Below are 17,923 nucleotides of genomic sequence, written 5' to 3'. Positions count from 1 at the left end.
TTTGATTGGTATATAGGCCTTTTTGATAGCTTAGTATTACACTTTTTGTGAGGCAAGGTGACCCGAAAATGGCAGTTTTGACACTGTTTTTATTTTTGATATTATTTGTTGATATTTTAATAGAGCCGGTCGATACGGACGCAGCGATACCTAATGTATCTACTTAGATTTTTTTCCCTATTGTTTACTATTTTTTATACATTAACTTTGTTAAAAGGATGTTTTTTTTTACTTGAAACTTTAATTTTTTATTGTTATTGTGTAAAACTTTAACTTCATAAAGTTTTACACAATAACACAATAAAAAATTAAAAGTTTCAAGTAAAAAAAACATCCTTTTAACAAAGTTAATGTCTAAAAAATAGTAAACAATAGGGAAAAAAAATCTAAGTAGATATATTAGGTATCGCTGCGTCCGTATCGACCGGCTCTATAAAAATATCACCCCTTCAGGTGAATTTCATAAAAAAATAAAAATAAAAACTGTCAAAACCGCCATTTTCGGGTCACCTTGCCTCACAAAAAGTGTAATACTAAGCTATCAAAACTTTTGTGGGTAATACACTTACAGCCTGCTTGCCTGCGAGATCCAGGGGGCTGGATCTTACAGGCTTACAGGGAAGGTAGCCACAATGCCTAATGAAGGCATCAGGCTGCCGTCCCAACCTTTGGGTCCCCGTCCCAGCAGCTCCCTTCCTCCACACACATTGCACGTGCTGCGGCCAGCACTGACCGCGGCACATCTAGGGTTAATGCCGATGCATACAGCAGGGGTCTGGCTATAAGTGACTGCCGGATCCCTGAAGCTGATCTGGCGGGTGCAGCTCCTGCACCCGCCCGATCTGCACGCTGTAGCTCTACGGCACTGGTATTTTAAACACAGTCCCCAGCGCTGTACATGTACGGCGCTGGTACTGTATGGGTTAAAGTGTGCTTTTGAAGCGATTTAATTATTCTTGTCTTTAAAGGGGTTGTACACCTCCTTTGGATAGATCATCAGCATTTGCTCAGCAGGGGTCCGAGACCTGGGATCCCCGACAATCAGCTGTTTGACAAGGCAGTTGCGTCCACAGTAACGCTGTGGCCTTCTCGTTGTTTCCCGTAGGCCCAGTGACATCTTGACTTTGATCATTGGCCTGGGCGCTCAGCCCCATTGAAGTCAACGGGGCTGAGCCGCTCACAGCTCAGTGATAATAGTTGTGAAGTCACTGGCCTGTGGTAACAGTGAGAAGGCCACTGTTCTACTGCGAGCACAACTGCCTTCTCACACTGCTGATTGGCAGCGGTCCCATGTGTCCAAAGGGTAAATCATCAGTAATGAAAAGGTGTAGAACCATTTTAAACAAGGTAAGATCAAGAAAATTAATTTTTGCATGAGAAAAATTAACCAGAAAATTGTATCCTTAGTCATTTTTATTCAAGAGAGTATTAAACTCCCGAGTTTCCTGTTCTGTGCCTGACCATATTAAGAACAGGTCATCGATATAGCGCCTGTAGTATAATATCTTATCAGAAAAGGGATTGGGCTGTGCTATGTACACATCGCCCCACTCAAGTCCTCATCACACATCCTTTGATTTGTTTGAAAATCTGGTCCTGGTAGGAGAACACATTGTTATTCCGGATAAAGGAAATTCCTCTTACTAGGAAATCTATTTGTTTTGGAGAAATGGAATGTGACAAACATAAAGCTTTGAATATTGCTTTTAAACCCAAGGTATGAGGAATGTCCATATACAAAGAAGTGGCATCATGTGTAAGGGATAAAAAACCAGGTGGGAAAGTGACAGTATAAATATCGGATAGTAAGTGACTAGAATCTCGTAAATAGGAGGGTAATGCAATGAAATGTTCCTACAGGAATGGATCAATGCAATGTGATAAACGAGGTGTAATGGGGTTGATATCAGATATGGTGGGGGAGACTTGGGGGGTTTGTTAGTGATTTATGCATTTTTGGCAGATAGAAAATTGTGGCTTATGGATAGTAAGGAACTTTTTCTCTTTTGTTGAGTAGATTGAGAAGTAGCCTCTTTAATCAAATTGTTATAGTCCGATGATATTAGAAGGATCCTCGGACAAAGGCAGATAAAATTCAGAGTTATTTAAAGAGGACCTTTCATGGGTCCAAACACTATAAACTAAGTATTAGGATACGTAGGGGGTAGTGCAGGGATCTAACTGCACTTACTTTTTTTCCTGGGCGCCGCTCCGTTCGCCCACTGTGGCCCCCTGTTGCATTCTCCCGCCATGTATGCTGATTAATATCATCGGAGCAATGAGGAGGAGACTTAGTCTTCCTCCGTAGGCGTCTCCTTCTCCCCTGGCTGTAGCGCTGTCCAATAGCATCAGAGAGTGTCACAGATAGGAAGAAAAAAAAACTCACCTTCTCCTTGGCTGTGACGCTCCCCGCTGCAATTGAACAGCGCTACAGCCAGGGGAGAAGGAGACGTACATGGAGAAAGACTCAGTTTCCTCCTCATTGCTCAGATCATATTAATTAGCATACAGGGTGGGAGAATACAACGGGGGCCACAGCAGGTGAACGGAACGGCGCCCAGGAAAAAAGTAAGTGCAGTTAGATCCCTGCACTATCCCCTACGTATCCTGATACTTAGTTTATAATGTTTGGACTCATGAAAGGTCCTCTTTAATATCTTAAAAGCTTGTTATATAATCAGTTCTGTTGAATAGCACAGTGCCTATTCAATGTCTGCAGGTTTGATCAATATCACTATTGATTATTTTTATTGGCCTCAGTGATAGTATTGTGCAGCTCAGAACTGACTAAAGGATGAAAAGTATTTAGATGGTCATCTTATTAAAGCAGGGATCAGCAACCTTCGGCACTCTAGCTGTTGTGAAACTACAATTCTCAGCATGCTCCATTCATTTCTGTGAGAGTTCTGAGAAGAGCAGAGGAAGTATACATGCTGGGAGTTGTAGTTTCACAACAACTGGAGTGCCGGAAGTTGCCTAATGCCTATCCCTGTTTTGAAGGGTAAAAGTTGGAGTTGGAAAGGACTAGTAAGTGTTTTTAGGCATCTGTAATGATATTTTCGATAGGAGCACTTTTGGCCCTATAAGACGCACTGGCCCATAAGACGCACCTAGGTTTTTTGGGGAGGAAAATAAGAAAAAAATATTTTTAACCAAAAGGTGTGCTTTTGGTGGGTTTGGAACTAATGGTGGTCTGTGGATGGCACTATTACTGGGGATCTGTGGATGGCACTGTTATGGGGGGATCTGTGAAGGACATTGTTATGGGGATCTGTGGATGACGCACTGTTATAGGGGGATCTGTGGATGACGGACACTGTTATAGGGGGATCTGTGGATGACGGACACTGTTATGGGGGATCTGTGGATGACGGACACTGTTATGGGGGGATCTGTGGATGACGAACACTGTCATGGGGGGTCATCTGTGACAGACACTGTTATGGGGGATCTGTGGCTTGCACTGTTACTGGGGGGATCTGTGGCTGGCACTGTTACAGGGGGGATCTGTGGCTGGCACTGTTACAGGGGGGATCTGTGGCTGGCACTGTTACAGGGGGGATCTGTGGCTGGCACTGTTACAGGGGGGATCTGTTGATGGCACTGTTAGAGGGGGGATCTGTGCATGGCACTGTTATGGGGGATCTGTGGGTGGCACTGTTATATATGTGCCATCCACAGACCCCCCAGCCCATAACAGTGCCATCCACAGACCCCCCAGCCCATAACAGTGCCATCCACAGACCCCCCAGCCCATAACAGTGCCATCCACGGATGTTCCCCATAAAACTGTCATCCACAGATTCCCCCCGCTGCTCCAGTATACAAATATAAAATGTCTTAAAAGTGATTAAACATGCCCCCTCACTCCTAATATTACCGTACATCCTAACAGCTTCTGTACAATGCAGGCAGGCAAGCCGGATGGCCGGCACGTCACTCACTAACGTCACTTGCCTGCGCCGCCTGCTTCATTCATAAAGTAGGCGTCTCAGGCACGTGACATCAGGGAGTTACTCTGCCGCCCGCCCGGCCTGCATTCTACAGAAGCGGTTAGGATGTACGGTAATATTAGGAGTGGGGGGGGCAAGTTTAATCACTTTTAATTGAATAAGACATTTTATATTTGTATAGTGCAGCACTGGAGCGGCGGGGCTATAGTACAGTGACTGCACCGCCCTGACGCTTTTTCTGGCCCCCAGCTCCTCCTCCCAGTCCCTCCCAGCTCGCTCGTACATCGCAGTCTGCGATGTAAAACTGTCAGCATTCGCCCCATAAGACTCAGGGGCATTTCCCCCCCATTTTTTTAGGGGGGGGGGGTGCGTCTTATGGGGCGAAAAATACGGAATTTTAAAATGACACAATAAGGTTTGTTTTCTGACACTCACCTGAAGTCCACAAAAAGTCTAAAACTGTCAGGAGGTTCAGAGGGGCAAAAAGAAAGACCTTTAGCTAGTAGTGATAACTCGAAAGGATTTAAGGAATATTTTTTACTGTATGGTTTTGGTTTTCTCGTAAAGGTGTGGGGATTGGGGTACTCTGTCTCTTTTTGTCTCCTCTATTTCCTCTGAACCTGATTTTTTTTTTTTGAGATCTGTTTTGAGATCTGGGAAGAGGTTATGGGCTAAGCAGGTGTCTGAGTGAGACTAGTGGAGAGCTGGAATGCTTCCTATGGAGTCTGTAGATAGATTAGAGAAAATTTCGAAGGAGGAGTAAGTAGGGAAGATATGTGGTTCCCTAGTGGAGAGAGGGGATATAAGCAAAACTTTGTCCTGTGAAGGAGAGAAATACGGAGAAGTAGAGGATTCATGAATATTGTAGATCTCAAAATTGTGGCGTGATGATGCAGATTGTGCAAAATCTATCAATTTGTGTTCCTGATCAGAATTATCAGGTTCCTCCAAAATGGTAATCTGAGAACATTTATTAACCACATTATATATGAGAGGTTCAAAATTAATCAAATGTTTGGGTGTGGAGGAATTCAAATATGTAGCAATTACAGGGGAAGTGAGGGGCTGTGATTTGGAATTTGAGGAATTCTCCAATTGAGTACCCAGGTCTGGGACCTGGTTGGTGGACTGGAGTTTCTTTTTGCTGTTATTCGTGTTTTGTTTTGTTTTTGTTTTTTTTATTGCTTTTGCATGTCAGCCATGGTAGTGTGCACCTGCACTTGATCACATATTTTTGGAGGTGCTGGTCTAATTTTATTTATTTTATTTATTGCATGGATTTCTGGAAAGGACAAGAATAGATGAGAATGTATGACAGAGTGCCAAACTAACAGAAGAGGTTAACTACAGTATAAAATACACAGAAACCATGTTCTTGTGAAAAACAATTAAGGACAATTAATTTATCTACAATTTGCTTATTATCACCAATCTCCATTATTTCTGATTTAACAGTCTATACACCTCACAGTTAGACAACTGCACATGGCTTAAATAATACCAAGCAGACTGGCTGGAATACCAGAAGAAAATAGTGAATTAACTTTTTGCTCCATCATATGGTTTACTACATTATTCCGTCATCATAATTTATACATATACTGTAATGTGTCCTGTTGCTGCGTAGAAAGGTACCGTATGAGGGCAGCCAGATGAGCATATATAGTCATCTATGAATGTTAAGATACTGGAAAGGGTTAATGATAAAATGTGTCATCTTTATACCTAGGGATTATTGTCACATTATTTTCTATAAATATTCTGCATATCATATGAGAATAAAGCGTTCTCCATACAGAGCCACATTCTGTTGTGTATTTGCATTTCTTACCAAGAGGGTGAGATACTAAGCTGCTTCCTCTGCTGAAGTGAGACAAAATAGCAGCTATTCACTGAAAAGGAATTGGACTTAAAAAAAATAATAATATAGAGCACCGGCATTTTTTCTAACAGACATGTGACTGGACTTTTTTTATAATTCATTTTTAACCCTTTCTTGGATGTGTAACAGTATATCACATTTTTCTTTGTATTCAAGTGACCTGCTGCATCCCTGCCAGGCAGAAAATGACTGCTTCTAGATCATGTTGAAGAGTCAGAAAATCAATAAAACATAGAGGGAGATTTATCAAGACTGGTGTTCCCATATGAATCCTGTGCACCAGAGGAAGATGCGCCTAAATGTCTCTTAATAAATTAGTCACATATCTGTCCCTCTGTGTGCTAGAAACTGAAGTCTACACCCGCTAGGGGCTGGAGTAGACTTCAGCTATAACTTACACCAGTTTCCAGCATAAGTTATAGTAAATCTGGTGGGCCGCATGAAGCCCCGCCCTCCCACTGAGCCCTGCCCGTTATCCTGACACTTTAGAGAAGTGTCGAGAAGCTCAAAAAGTCGAACATTATATGCAGCGACCGGGTCCGCAGGGGCAACATGTGAGGCTACGGGGGGCTGATGGGGGTAGTAGTAGTTTTTGGTACTCACAGTTAGCAGAGCTTCCCTGGGCCGGCGTGCAGTGATGGGGAAGACAGCACTAAATCTTCCGGGGCACACTCTGTTGCAGGGAACACCAGCCAGATGGAGGTTGAGGTTCCCTTGATGGTAATGGGTATGCTTAAGGTGCTTTGGTGGCTGGGCCTCTGTGTTTGTGACGCCAGCACCGTTAGGTGCAAATGAAGTTGGTAGAAAGGAGGAAGAGTCAATTGCAGTAAACAATAGAACTTTTACTAAATCATTTGTCTTCAGGTAATTGGTACAGTCCATGTACATCGCAAAACAATAAATCCAAATATTGGCTCAGCTGTATTCCTTATAACAGTCTTGGCAATTGTAGGTTGAAGAGTTTTCCTTCTCTTTCTGTATCTATCTATACTCTGTCCACTCTTTAGCACTCAGGTACTGAATATAATAAACTCCTACTATTCAGTAGCAATCCACAGGCTGGTCTCCCTAACTGCAGGCATCAGTCTTCTGCTCTATTCTTTGGAAAGGATGCTCACTGAAGAATTACGGTCCACTATGTCCATAGAGGCATATGGTAAAGGATAATTCTGCGCACTAATCATCCGGCTGTGTCCAGGTACCTTTAAGTTAATCCCGGTCATTGGTGCTTGTGAAGTCCACTGGCTAATTTAGCTCTAACCTCTACTAGACTTTCTCTATATTCAGACGTAGACTCACTGGTCTGTGCTATGCTGCTGTAATACTGTTCTAATGCAAATAAGGGGGGACATGGTGTCATTGTGTTCGGCCGGGCAATGAATCGCTCCATATTCATCTGTATCGCCGTCCTCAGGACAGCGATACAGATGAATGGAGCAGGGGAGAGGCGTCTCCCTTGCCCATTCCTCTGATAGGCTACAGGCACTAGGCCTGAAACCTGTTAGAGGCCGATGCAGGCGGAGCAATGACGTCATCGCGCCGCCCGAGCCGTACAGTGCGGGACACAGGCCGGAAGAGGCCTGCATCGCATCGCTGACAGCAGCATAGAGGTAAGTATATCATAGCTCGTGGCCCACGAGCTATATAAACAGACGAGCTCCAGGAGCTGCCCCCTGTCCAGACAGCGCCAGTAAATACATGTTTCATCTCACTTTATAGCCTCTGTCCTGGCATTGCTCCTCATTAAAACCAGAGGACTGCTGCCATTTCTGGGCAGCCTGGCACAAGGCAAAGAAGGATATGAGCTTGCACAGGAGCAGTCACTTTATCTGATTATTCTGACACCCGTTTAAGTAGCTTCAGACTGTCATGACATAGAATGAGATGTGCAGAAACAAATACTAAGGGTACAACCAGATAATATTTATATAAAGGGAACCCTGGGCACTGTCCAAAATGCTATCATTACAAGTGACCAGCAGGAGCACACACAAGAGGGGTGGAAATCATTCCTTACCATCCCAGATCTTTACAGGCAATGGTTCTTTTCTAATGTTTTTCTCTTGCTATTACAAACTGTCATCTTGAGGACCACAAATACAGTCATCTATATAGACATGTGATGCATGTGGGTAGGAACGTCATCCTAGATATCCTTTCAGCAGAAGTGCATGGAAAATGGTTGTTCATTAGGAAGGATAATATCTTAAAAGAAACTATGGACATGATGAGATAGGGAGTAATGTCACTGTGAGTCATACAGAACGCAGCAATAGTTTTCCATAATTCACACGTCATCCTATCATTCTTCATTAAAACGCTATAACATGAGAAACGACCCAAAATACAGTACAAACTGGAAATGTGAGCAAGCCTCATATGAGGCCCTATATACTGGCACAACATGGGGGGGCACTATGGAGAAGAGGGGAAGCACTATGGTGGCCCTATATATGGCACAATATGGGGGGGCACTATGGGGCCCTATATACTGGCACAATATGTGGGGGACACTATGCAGAAGAGGGGAAGCACTATGGGGCCCTATATACTGGCACAATATGGGGGGGGGTCGGCACTATGGAGAAGAGGGGAAGCACTATGGGGCCATATATACTGGCACAATATGGGGGGCCTATATACTGGCACAATATGGGGTGGCACTATGGAGGAGAGGGGAAGCACTATGGGGCCCTATATACTGGCACAACATGGGGGGGCACTATGGAGAAGAGGGGAAGCACTATGGGGCCCTATATACTGGCACAATATGGGGGGTACTATGGAGAAGAGGGGAAGCACTATGGGGCCCTATATACTGGCACAATACGGGGACACTATGGAGAAGAGGGGAAGCACTATGGGGGCCCTATATACTGGCACAACATGGGGGGCACTATGGAGAAGAGGGGAAGCACTATGGTGGCCCTATATACTGGCATAACATGGGGGGCACTATGGAGAAGAGGGGAAGCACTATGGGGCCCTATATACTGGCACAATATGGGGGGCACTATGGAGAAGAGGGGAAGTACTATGGGGCCCTATATACTGGCACAATACGGGGACACTATGGAGAAGAGGGGAAGCACTATGGGGGCCCTATATACTGGCACAACATGGGGGGCACTATGGAGAAGAGGGGAAGCACTATGGGGGCCCTATATACTGGCACATTATGGGGGGCACTATGGAGAAGAGGGGAAGGAGCACTATGGGGGCATTTACTGGGGGCCCTATATACTGGCACGCATTATAGGTGGGCACTATGGAGAAGTGGGGGACAAGAGCACTATGAGGGCATTATATAGGGGCATTTAATACTGGCACCCATTTTGATGCCACTATGGGGAAGGGAGGAAAGGAGCATTATGGGGGTATCTATGTGGCGTAGTCTATAGGGGCATTTTATAGTGCCACATTATGGAGGGCACTATGGAGATGGGGAAGGAGCACTATGGGGGCATCTTCTGGGGGGACTATATAGGAGTATTCTATACTGGCATAAATTATAAGGTCACTATGGGCACCTAAGCTCAACTGGTGGCACTAAGTGTTTTTTGTAGTGGCACACAGTACGGGTCATTGGAACACATGAGGGCACTCTGGGGACATTGTTTCTACTGGGGGCACTAAGAGGAGGTATTTCATTTTTTTACTGCCACACAACGGGGCATTTTTTGTACTGGTGCATATTATAAGGGGGGGTTCTACTGTCACACATTATAAAGAGAATTATTACTATCGGGGCATTATGGTGGGCTTTAATACAACTGGGGGACTATGGGAGCATTATTACTTGTGGGACACAATTACTGTTGGGGGCACTGTAGGAGCACTATTACTACTAAATGCACTCTGGCAAAGAAATAATTACTATTGTTGGGACTTTGGGAGCACCATTACTTTGGGAGCACCATTACTTTGGGGGCACAGCATCAGCTTAGCACAGTTCTTTTTGCAGTATAGTTTTAGGGAGCACAGCTTCTCAGTATTGGGGGTGCATGATGGGATGTTAATTGGAGGATGATGGAAAAGTAGGAAACTAAGATGTCTGTCAAACTCTGCAGAGACGTGAGATGGCTGAAAGAAATTATCACGGTGGCCTGGTCTGAATGGAGAAGATGAAGAAAGAGAACATCTACATCAGAGGAGACGTCACTGGATATAAGAGGTATGGGGTGCTGTATGAGGCTACTGTCACATCTGCATTAGTGATCCTGGAAGGCTGTTCCAGCTGAGAATTCACTGGATCCGGCACTGCTGGATGCAGACAGAATACCCACCAGCCCCATATAACGGGGTACGGCAGAGATCCGGCCACAATCTGGGAAAAATGCAGAGAATCAGCAGGACATAAACCGCTGCATGCTGTGCTTTGTGTCCAGTTGATTCCTTGCATTTTCTGCCGGATTAGGTGGCCGGATCGTACTGCCACAGGTGTGAAAATAGCCTTACCCTGTATGTTTTGTATTGCTGTATGTAATGTTAGAATAGAATAGGTTAGGTTGAGAATTTGGCATGAGGGTGGGGGGCCCAGGCACATTTTTTGCACAGGGGCCCTCTGCTGTCTGTGTCCGCCCCTGGCACTATAGATGACTACAGTATAATCCCTGCACCATGCGGTACAATATACAGAATAATCCATACACCAAGCCATACAATATACAGTATAATCTATACACCCTGCCATACACTATACAGTATAACACCTACACTGTGGGGTTATTGTGTATATTGTACGGCATGGTGTATGGATTATACTGTGTACAGCATGGTGTATGAACTATACTGTATATTGTATGGCATGGGGTATGGATTTTATAATGCATTCTGTACTGCATGGTGTAGGGGTAAGGGTCCATTCACACATCCACAATTCTGTTCCGCATTTTGCAGAACAGAATTGCGGACCCATTCATTTCTATGGGGACACATTATGTCCTGCCTGCATCCGTAATTGCTGATCCGCAATTCCTGGTCCGCAATTGCGTTCCCGAAAAAATTGAACATTTTCTATATAGGCATTTTCTATAAAGTGTCGGCGATGTGCGGTCCGCAAAATGCGGAACGCACATTGCTGGTGTCCGTGTTTTGTGCGGATCCGCAAAACACACATGGGAGATCTGGGAGGGGGGGCCCATAATTTTTTTTTGCTATGAGGCCCAGTCATTTCTAGCTACGCCTCTGTGTAAACGAGCGTTGGTCATCTGAGCAGGCTGATGCATACTAAAATTAGCCAGGCTCGGCCAGGCTCAATTAAATCATTGGTGGCAGTGGTGCTCAGCGGCGGTGTCATTAACGAAAAAACTCGGACCTCAGCAGACACCCGTCCAGACGTCAGGCTCCTTCAAGCACAGGCAGTGATAGGACATCACTTCCTGTGCGCTAGGATAAGGGGCCGCTGCCGTTGTGCGGGCGACCCACAATAGGAAGCCTCAGGCGACCCCCCGGAAAGGGCCGACCGACCCCCAAAGGGGTCGCGACCCCTAGGTTGAGAACTGCTGCCCTATGTGATAGCACAGGGACACTGGCAGGTCCTCTTTATGGAGACATTAGGGGTCTCTAAGACCCCTAATGTCACCTGGGGACCCCCCAAAGAAGCTTGTGTGTTGGCTGAAGCCTTCCTATCTTACTGGTGGCTGGCCCTGCCCCTCAATTGTGCTTCCGGTTTTGGCCCCGCCCCTAGACTGCAAGGGGGTGGGACCTGTTGGGGGTCATGTGATTGGGCTGCTCAGTCAAAAATGCCCGGGCCTATTTTTTGTCCCAGTCCGGCCCTGATCAACAGTGAGTCTCATGCATACCTATAAAAGAGAAGACATGTCAGTTGCTGCGCACTCACGCAAGTGGCAGCAAAGAATTCCTCTCTTCCCCACCCCTTTTCTTTAATGTTATGGTGTTAAGTATGGGATAATAGTCACTTTCTGAGAGGACTAGGTATTTATTAGTGTGAACTCGGTCTAATCAGAATAGCGATTTCCAGATTTTTCCTTCTTGAGGCACCTTTACACTTCACTAGCGATCAGACAATTGGTGGTAAAGAAGCTTTCCTTCCCAGTAACTGCCTGCTTGTCAGTGGAGGTAAAGAGATGACATTGCTCATTGTTCCTGGGAAGCAACCTGTTGTTTACATAGCACGATCATAAACTATGATTGAGGTATGTGCGCGAAAGATCATTTTACCCAATGAACAAGCTTATTCATTGCTCCTTTATCTGGTGATCTGCGGCACCTTTACACAGGCTGATTATCTGGAACAAGCAGTCATATGAACCTTCGTCAACGATAATCACCTGAAAATTGGGTAGTGTAAACCTGCCATTAAGGGTGCAACCGCAGCTAGTGTAGCACAACTGCAAGTGGATGAGATTTAAATCCACAGCATTTCAAATTATGTTGCGGATATCTGCCACAAATATCACCCTTTGTGATCTGCTTGAAATCCATAGCATTTCTTGACTGAATTGTGCAGCAAAATTCAAGAGAAATCAGCTTCTGAAATCCATGCACTTTTTAGAAGTATTCCTTTATTCGGCAGCATTTTCAGTTGGAAAAATGTCTGCAAAATACATACCAGACAAACATATATGGAGAAATCAGCATCCAAAATGCTTCAAAGAAGTGACTTGCCATTTCTTGAAGGATTTTTTAAAACAGTGCTGTAAAAAAAGAGAACACTCTCGCTAATGCCCCCTCCCTAATACTTGGAAAGCCTTGAAAGAAAATTCCATTCATAATTTCATTTAAAGGGAGTCTAGCACAGCGACATCCCTATCCAACTGTCTGCATAGACGCATAGCTATAAAAGTTATACTTTTTCCTAATATGCAAATTAGGAATTTGGTACAACAAGGGCATCACCATTGCTCTTGTTCCACCCAAGTTCCACTCCTCTTCGTGGCCAGCCCCTCCCTCACTTTTTTAATTAGTACAGTATATAGCTGCTCTCTCTGAATTTATTTAAGGCCCCAATCACACGAATGTAAGATGTCCGTGCCCGTATTGTGGTCCGCAATACACGGGCACCGGCTGCGTGCACCCATTGACTTGAATGGGTCTGCAATCCGCAAGATACGGCAAAAGATGATACATGTCTTATCTTTTGCGGAGCAGTGGCACGGATCCGAAGCCCACGGAAAAACTCGGAAGCGCTTCCATGGGTTTTCAGGTTTGTGCCTTCGCAATGAAAAAGAAAGGACATCCTATCTATTGCCTCGTTTTGCGGATCGCGGACCCATTGAAGTCAATGGGTCCACCGTGCATTGAGGGCGGCTATTTGTGGTCCACAGCATGGGCACAGCAACCATATGGTCATGTGAATAAGCCCTAAAACCTGCTGGCACAAAGAGAGGTAGCAAATAGAGTCAGATTAAGTATACATGTGGAGCCTGCTCTCCCTGAATTAATTTGAGGCCGGTTGACACAGAAAAAGGTATTATATAGAGTAGGTTCCTATCCAAAAAGAGGTCACCTTGCCTGGTGGTTGGGCACAAAGGAATTATTGGGCACAATTATTCAAAATATATTTGAAAAGTATCTCATAGTTATTTTATAGTGAATATAGCATAGGTTTATATATTATATGTTTGCAGAGTGCTGTTGTATTGTTTATCAATCTGGAAGCCCTTAGGTGTTTTTTTTTCCATCTGAACACATGATTCCTCCCTGCTTCTTGCTTGTGGGCCAATGAGTCAGTGTCCCACAAGCAACTTAAGCAGAGAGGAATCAAGACCTCAGATGGAAAAAAAATTGGAATATTAAAAAAAAAAAATAATCTATAGCACTATATAGTGCTATATATTAGTTTTTTAGAATATTCGTAATTTTTTTTACATCTGAAGTCATGATTCCTCCCTGCTTAAATTGCTTTTGCGCCAATGACTCATTGGCCCACAAGCAAGGAGCAGGGAGGAATCATGTGTTCAGATGGAAAAAATGACGTATATTCAATATAACTAATATATAGCACTATATTCTATAATGCTATATATTTGTTTTTGACCCACGCCTGTATTTAGCGCGCAATATTGCCACTGCAGCCAATGACCGGCTGTTATTGTGACATGTATCCCATTCAAAAGATCCAGGACCCAGCAGAGGGAAGCAGGTTCCCCTATGTAGGTCTAGTGACCTGTGGGGGGTCTGGCAGAAAAATCTTTCAAAGATTAACAACCCATTTAGGTGTCAGTGTAAGCATCATAGTAGGCAGATTTGGTATTTCTGGGGCCCCAAGCAAAATTATGTCTGGTGGCCCCCACTGCATAGAAAAGCACTGCCCCATTGTGCCAATAAACTATGCCCCTGTTGGCTTTCTACTATCCATCTTCAGGATAGTAGTGCATCCTGAACCCTTCTGCTGCTGCTTTATAGCTGAGAAGATCCTGCCTTGTCCCTTGGTCAGCTGATCTGGCTGTACAGATGGTATGTCTACCTCTTTTGTTGTTTTCTGCAGTCAACTGCTTGTGGTCAGCACAGGGCCCTAAGCACTTGTTTCGTTTGCGTGTATATCAAGGAAAAGAGCAGGCACACCACCTTCTGGAGAAGAATATAGCAAAAATTGAATCAGGATAAAGGTGTGAGTGAATCCAGTATAATACCATATGGTAAAAAACATAAAAGGATAAAAGTCACTAGATAAAACTCAAAATAAAAATGTTCAGAGGTCCGGTGCCCTCATCTTGTGTGGAATCCAATATAGTTTCCTAAGATGGGCCACACCGTGACCTAAGATGGGACACAACCGTGACGGTGAAAAAAGGTCCAACTATTAGAAATGTAGATTCGCAATAAAGAGGTCAGTACCAATGCTCTCATAGACCGCCCAATATAAGGAGTCACACCATGTGGTATGATAAATGATTCAAAGCTTTCTGAGTTGTCTCAGTGAGACTCTTACCGCTTTGTAGTAATTGGAGTGTCCGTTAGTGTATCGGCAGAATCGCCTACTCACATGTCTGCACGGGCATATTCTAGAGAGCGGAGAGCAAGGACTATTCACCAGGATGCTAACTTCACGTGGTAGGAGCGCTCAGTTCCGTTGCTTAGGGGCGTGTCAAGGTCAGATGATCCTGATGGACAGATCAGGTGACCGGATCAGCTGATTCAATGCTGTAGTCATGTAGTACACAGGTCCAATACCACAGTTGGAGTCTGTATTGAAGATAGATGATTCAAAAACTTCTTTGGTGCGCACAAGAATTCTTCTGTACTTTAGGTCCGGACCAGTAGTGGATGTGGAGAAGGCGTAGTTTGCTAGACGCATTTCGAGGCAAATTGCCTCATCTTCGGTAGCATCCTGAACTCTTCTGCTGCTGCTGCTTTATAGCTGAGAAGAGCCTGCCTTGTCCCTTGGTCAGCTGATCTGGCTGTACAGATTGTATGTCTACCCCTTTTGTTGTTTTCTGCATTCAACTTTTTGTGGTCAGCACAGGGCCCTAAGCACTTGTTTGGTTTGCGTGGTTGCAAAGTGTGGTTGTAATTCACAGCTGGCAAGTATCAATCTCTCTTATCATTTTTCAATGACTATTTGGAAAACCAAAGTGTATATCTTTTAAGTCATTGCCTGTATATGATTGACTAAAATACTCAAAAGCTTTTAAAGTGAAATATTCAGTTTTATTTATTTATTTATTTCTACATTTCCAGGTTGCGTAAAAGAGGAAAAGCACAACAAATTTTGCAAAGCCTTCAGAATTTTCTATATGTCTGCATAAATTTGACATAAAGCTACATCAGATCTTCCTAAAAGTAGGGCTGAGCGAACCCAGACCTGCCAAAGGACCTGCGATATGTGTGATGACGTCACCATGTGGGAAAGCATGGTGACATCATCGTGCACAACGCAGGTTCTTTGGCACGTCCTGTTCAGTGAAGATAGAAGAAGCTGCTGCAGCATGATCAAATGAATGAGCTGAGCTTTTTTTTACCTCTAAATGGCCATAATGTTTTGCATTCTGTCTTAAGAATACTATTATTTTCCAATATAACCATGTAATAAAGGAAAATAATGAAATCACCCGAACACTGAACCCGAACTTCAGTGTAAAAGACCGAGTTCGGGTTTGCGTCCGCGTACCCGAACTTGCAAACTTCGGTACGAATCTGAACTTTGCAGTTCGGGTTTGCTCATACCCACTGTAAGCCTGCAAGGGGGGCAGCGTACGGTTCTGTTCATTTACCGAGGCACAGATGATATAAAGTTCACGTCACTTTTTATTTAGGGTCAGGAAGTTTACATCACATGCTTTTTAGTGGAACCCAGGATTTCGAGTATAGCAGTAACAAATCACAAAACAAAAGCCTTCCCGTCTGGGACTAACTAATAACACAAAGAGTTTGTCTCACCTAGGCTACGGTTGGTAAGCTGACGTTCACACAGCATGTAGTCTGTTTCCTGGTCCTCAGTGTTCACAGCACTGTGTGCTGTCCTTGCAGGCTTCCACCTAAGTGAGCCACAGCACTCTGTATATAGTAATCTAACGAGGTTAACTGCCTTAAAGTATAACTGTCATATTATAATTTTTTTGGAGTATTGGATTGTGGTGATTAATATCTCCTTGGTGGCCCTATTTCAACTTTTCACTGTGTATTCAATTACCCCTTAATTACACATTTTTGTTCCCTGTACTGCCTACTTTTACCTGTGCTTAAAATAGGGTTGCTAGGCATGGTCCGTCTATCTGTTGAAGGACAGAGGACTCAGAAGCACGCTGCGTGCAAGGTCACATTCCTGACAGCCAGGGACTGTAAGTAAATTATTAAAGCCAGGTCCTCCCCAGCAGCTGATAACAGTGCCTGGGCTGTGTGCACTTCTCCCTGTCCCTGCACTTGGCAGACGCTCCCTCACTCAGCAGAGCTGGAGAATGCAGAGTTGAAGCAGCACAGACCAGGGAAGGGAGATCTGCCATCTGCTCAGTGTATAAATGAAAGCAACGTGTGGTAAGAGGACCCCTTTGTGCTGCAGGAGATTAACCCTTTAGGGGGAAGGATCTGGTTACTGACACTTTTGGGGGGGCTATTTTTACTGGCTAGTGAGGGCAGGCGGGATTAGCCTCAGGGTGAGGGCAGTGGCGGGCATCTTAACTGAATAGTGAAATTGCAGTTTTATGCAGGTTGCTAAGGGCTGAATCTTATTAAATATGGGGTAAGTCAGTCTAATAGTAACTGATTCTGGAATATCATGTTATTAGTAACTACATATATGAAAATTGAAATTAGGGTCTAAGTGTGACAGTTATCCTTTAAAGTGTTTCAGAGCATAACAACAAACTGGCCTGGAAGGAAGGAAACGGTTGCTCCCTCTACCAACCGTTCCGCATAGTCCAGGCCCCACGTATTCCAAAAATAATCCTGCCTAAACAACTAAGTTTGTTCAGGCCACAGCACTCCCTGGACTACACTTACTTCACCCAGGTGAGAAATTTGGGTGAAATATACCTTCCTTTCACCAGTATTCCACCTGCATGACCACAAACCCCCCCCCCCCCCCTCTTCTCCAGACCAGAGGACTGGGTACCTTCTCCCCACATGCAATACACCCTTGACAACGCATCTGCATTTGTCTGTAGTTTTCCTGGCCTATGTTCCAACACAAAATTAAAATTTTGGAGAGACAGGAACCATCTTGTGACTCTGGCATTTCTCTCCTGGTTTTGTTTCATCCATGTTAGGGGGGCATGATCCGAGGGCAACATAAACTTCCTCCCTAACAAATAATATTTAAGGGATTCTAGTGCCCATTTGACCGCTAAACATTCCCTTTCAACTATTGCATAGTTTTTCTCTGCTGGGGTCAGTTTCCTACTTAAATACATAACAGGGTGCTCTTCCCCATTTAGTTCTTGGGACAGCACCGCCCCTAATCCCGAGTCAGAAGCATCCGTCTGAACTATGAACTCTTTTGTAAAGTCCGGGGTCACCAGTACCGGCTGTTGACAGAGGCTAGCTTTCAATGTCCACCCTTAGTTAGGTCTGTTAGGGGGACTGCAATGGATGCAAAATTTTTCACAAACCTCCGGTAGTACCCGGCGATGCCTAAGAATGCCCTGACCTATTTCTTTGTCAGAGTTCAGGGCCATTTTTGAACGGT

Source organism: Bufo gargarizans, chromosome 3 (genome assembly GCF_014858855.1).
Source record: "Bufo gargarizans isolate SCDJY-AF-19 chromosome 3, ASM1485885v1, whole genome shotgun sequence".
NCBI classification, from domain to species: domain Eukaryota; kingdom Metazoa; phylum Chordata; class Amphibia; order Anura; family Bufonidae; genus Bufo; species Bufo gargarizans.
Note: the sequence above shows the minus strand (reverse complement) of the source record.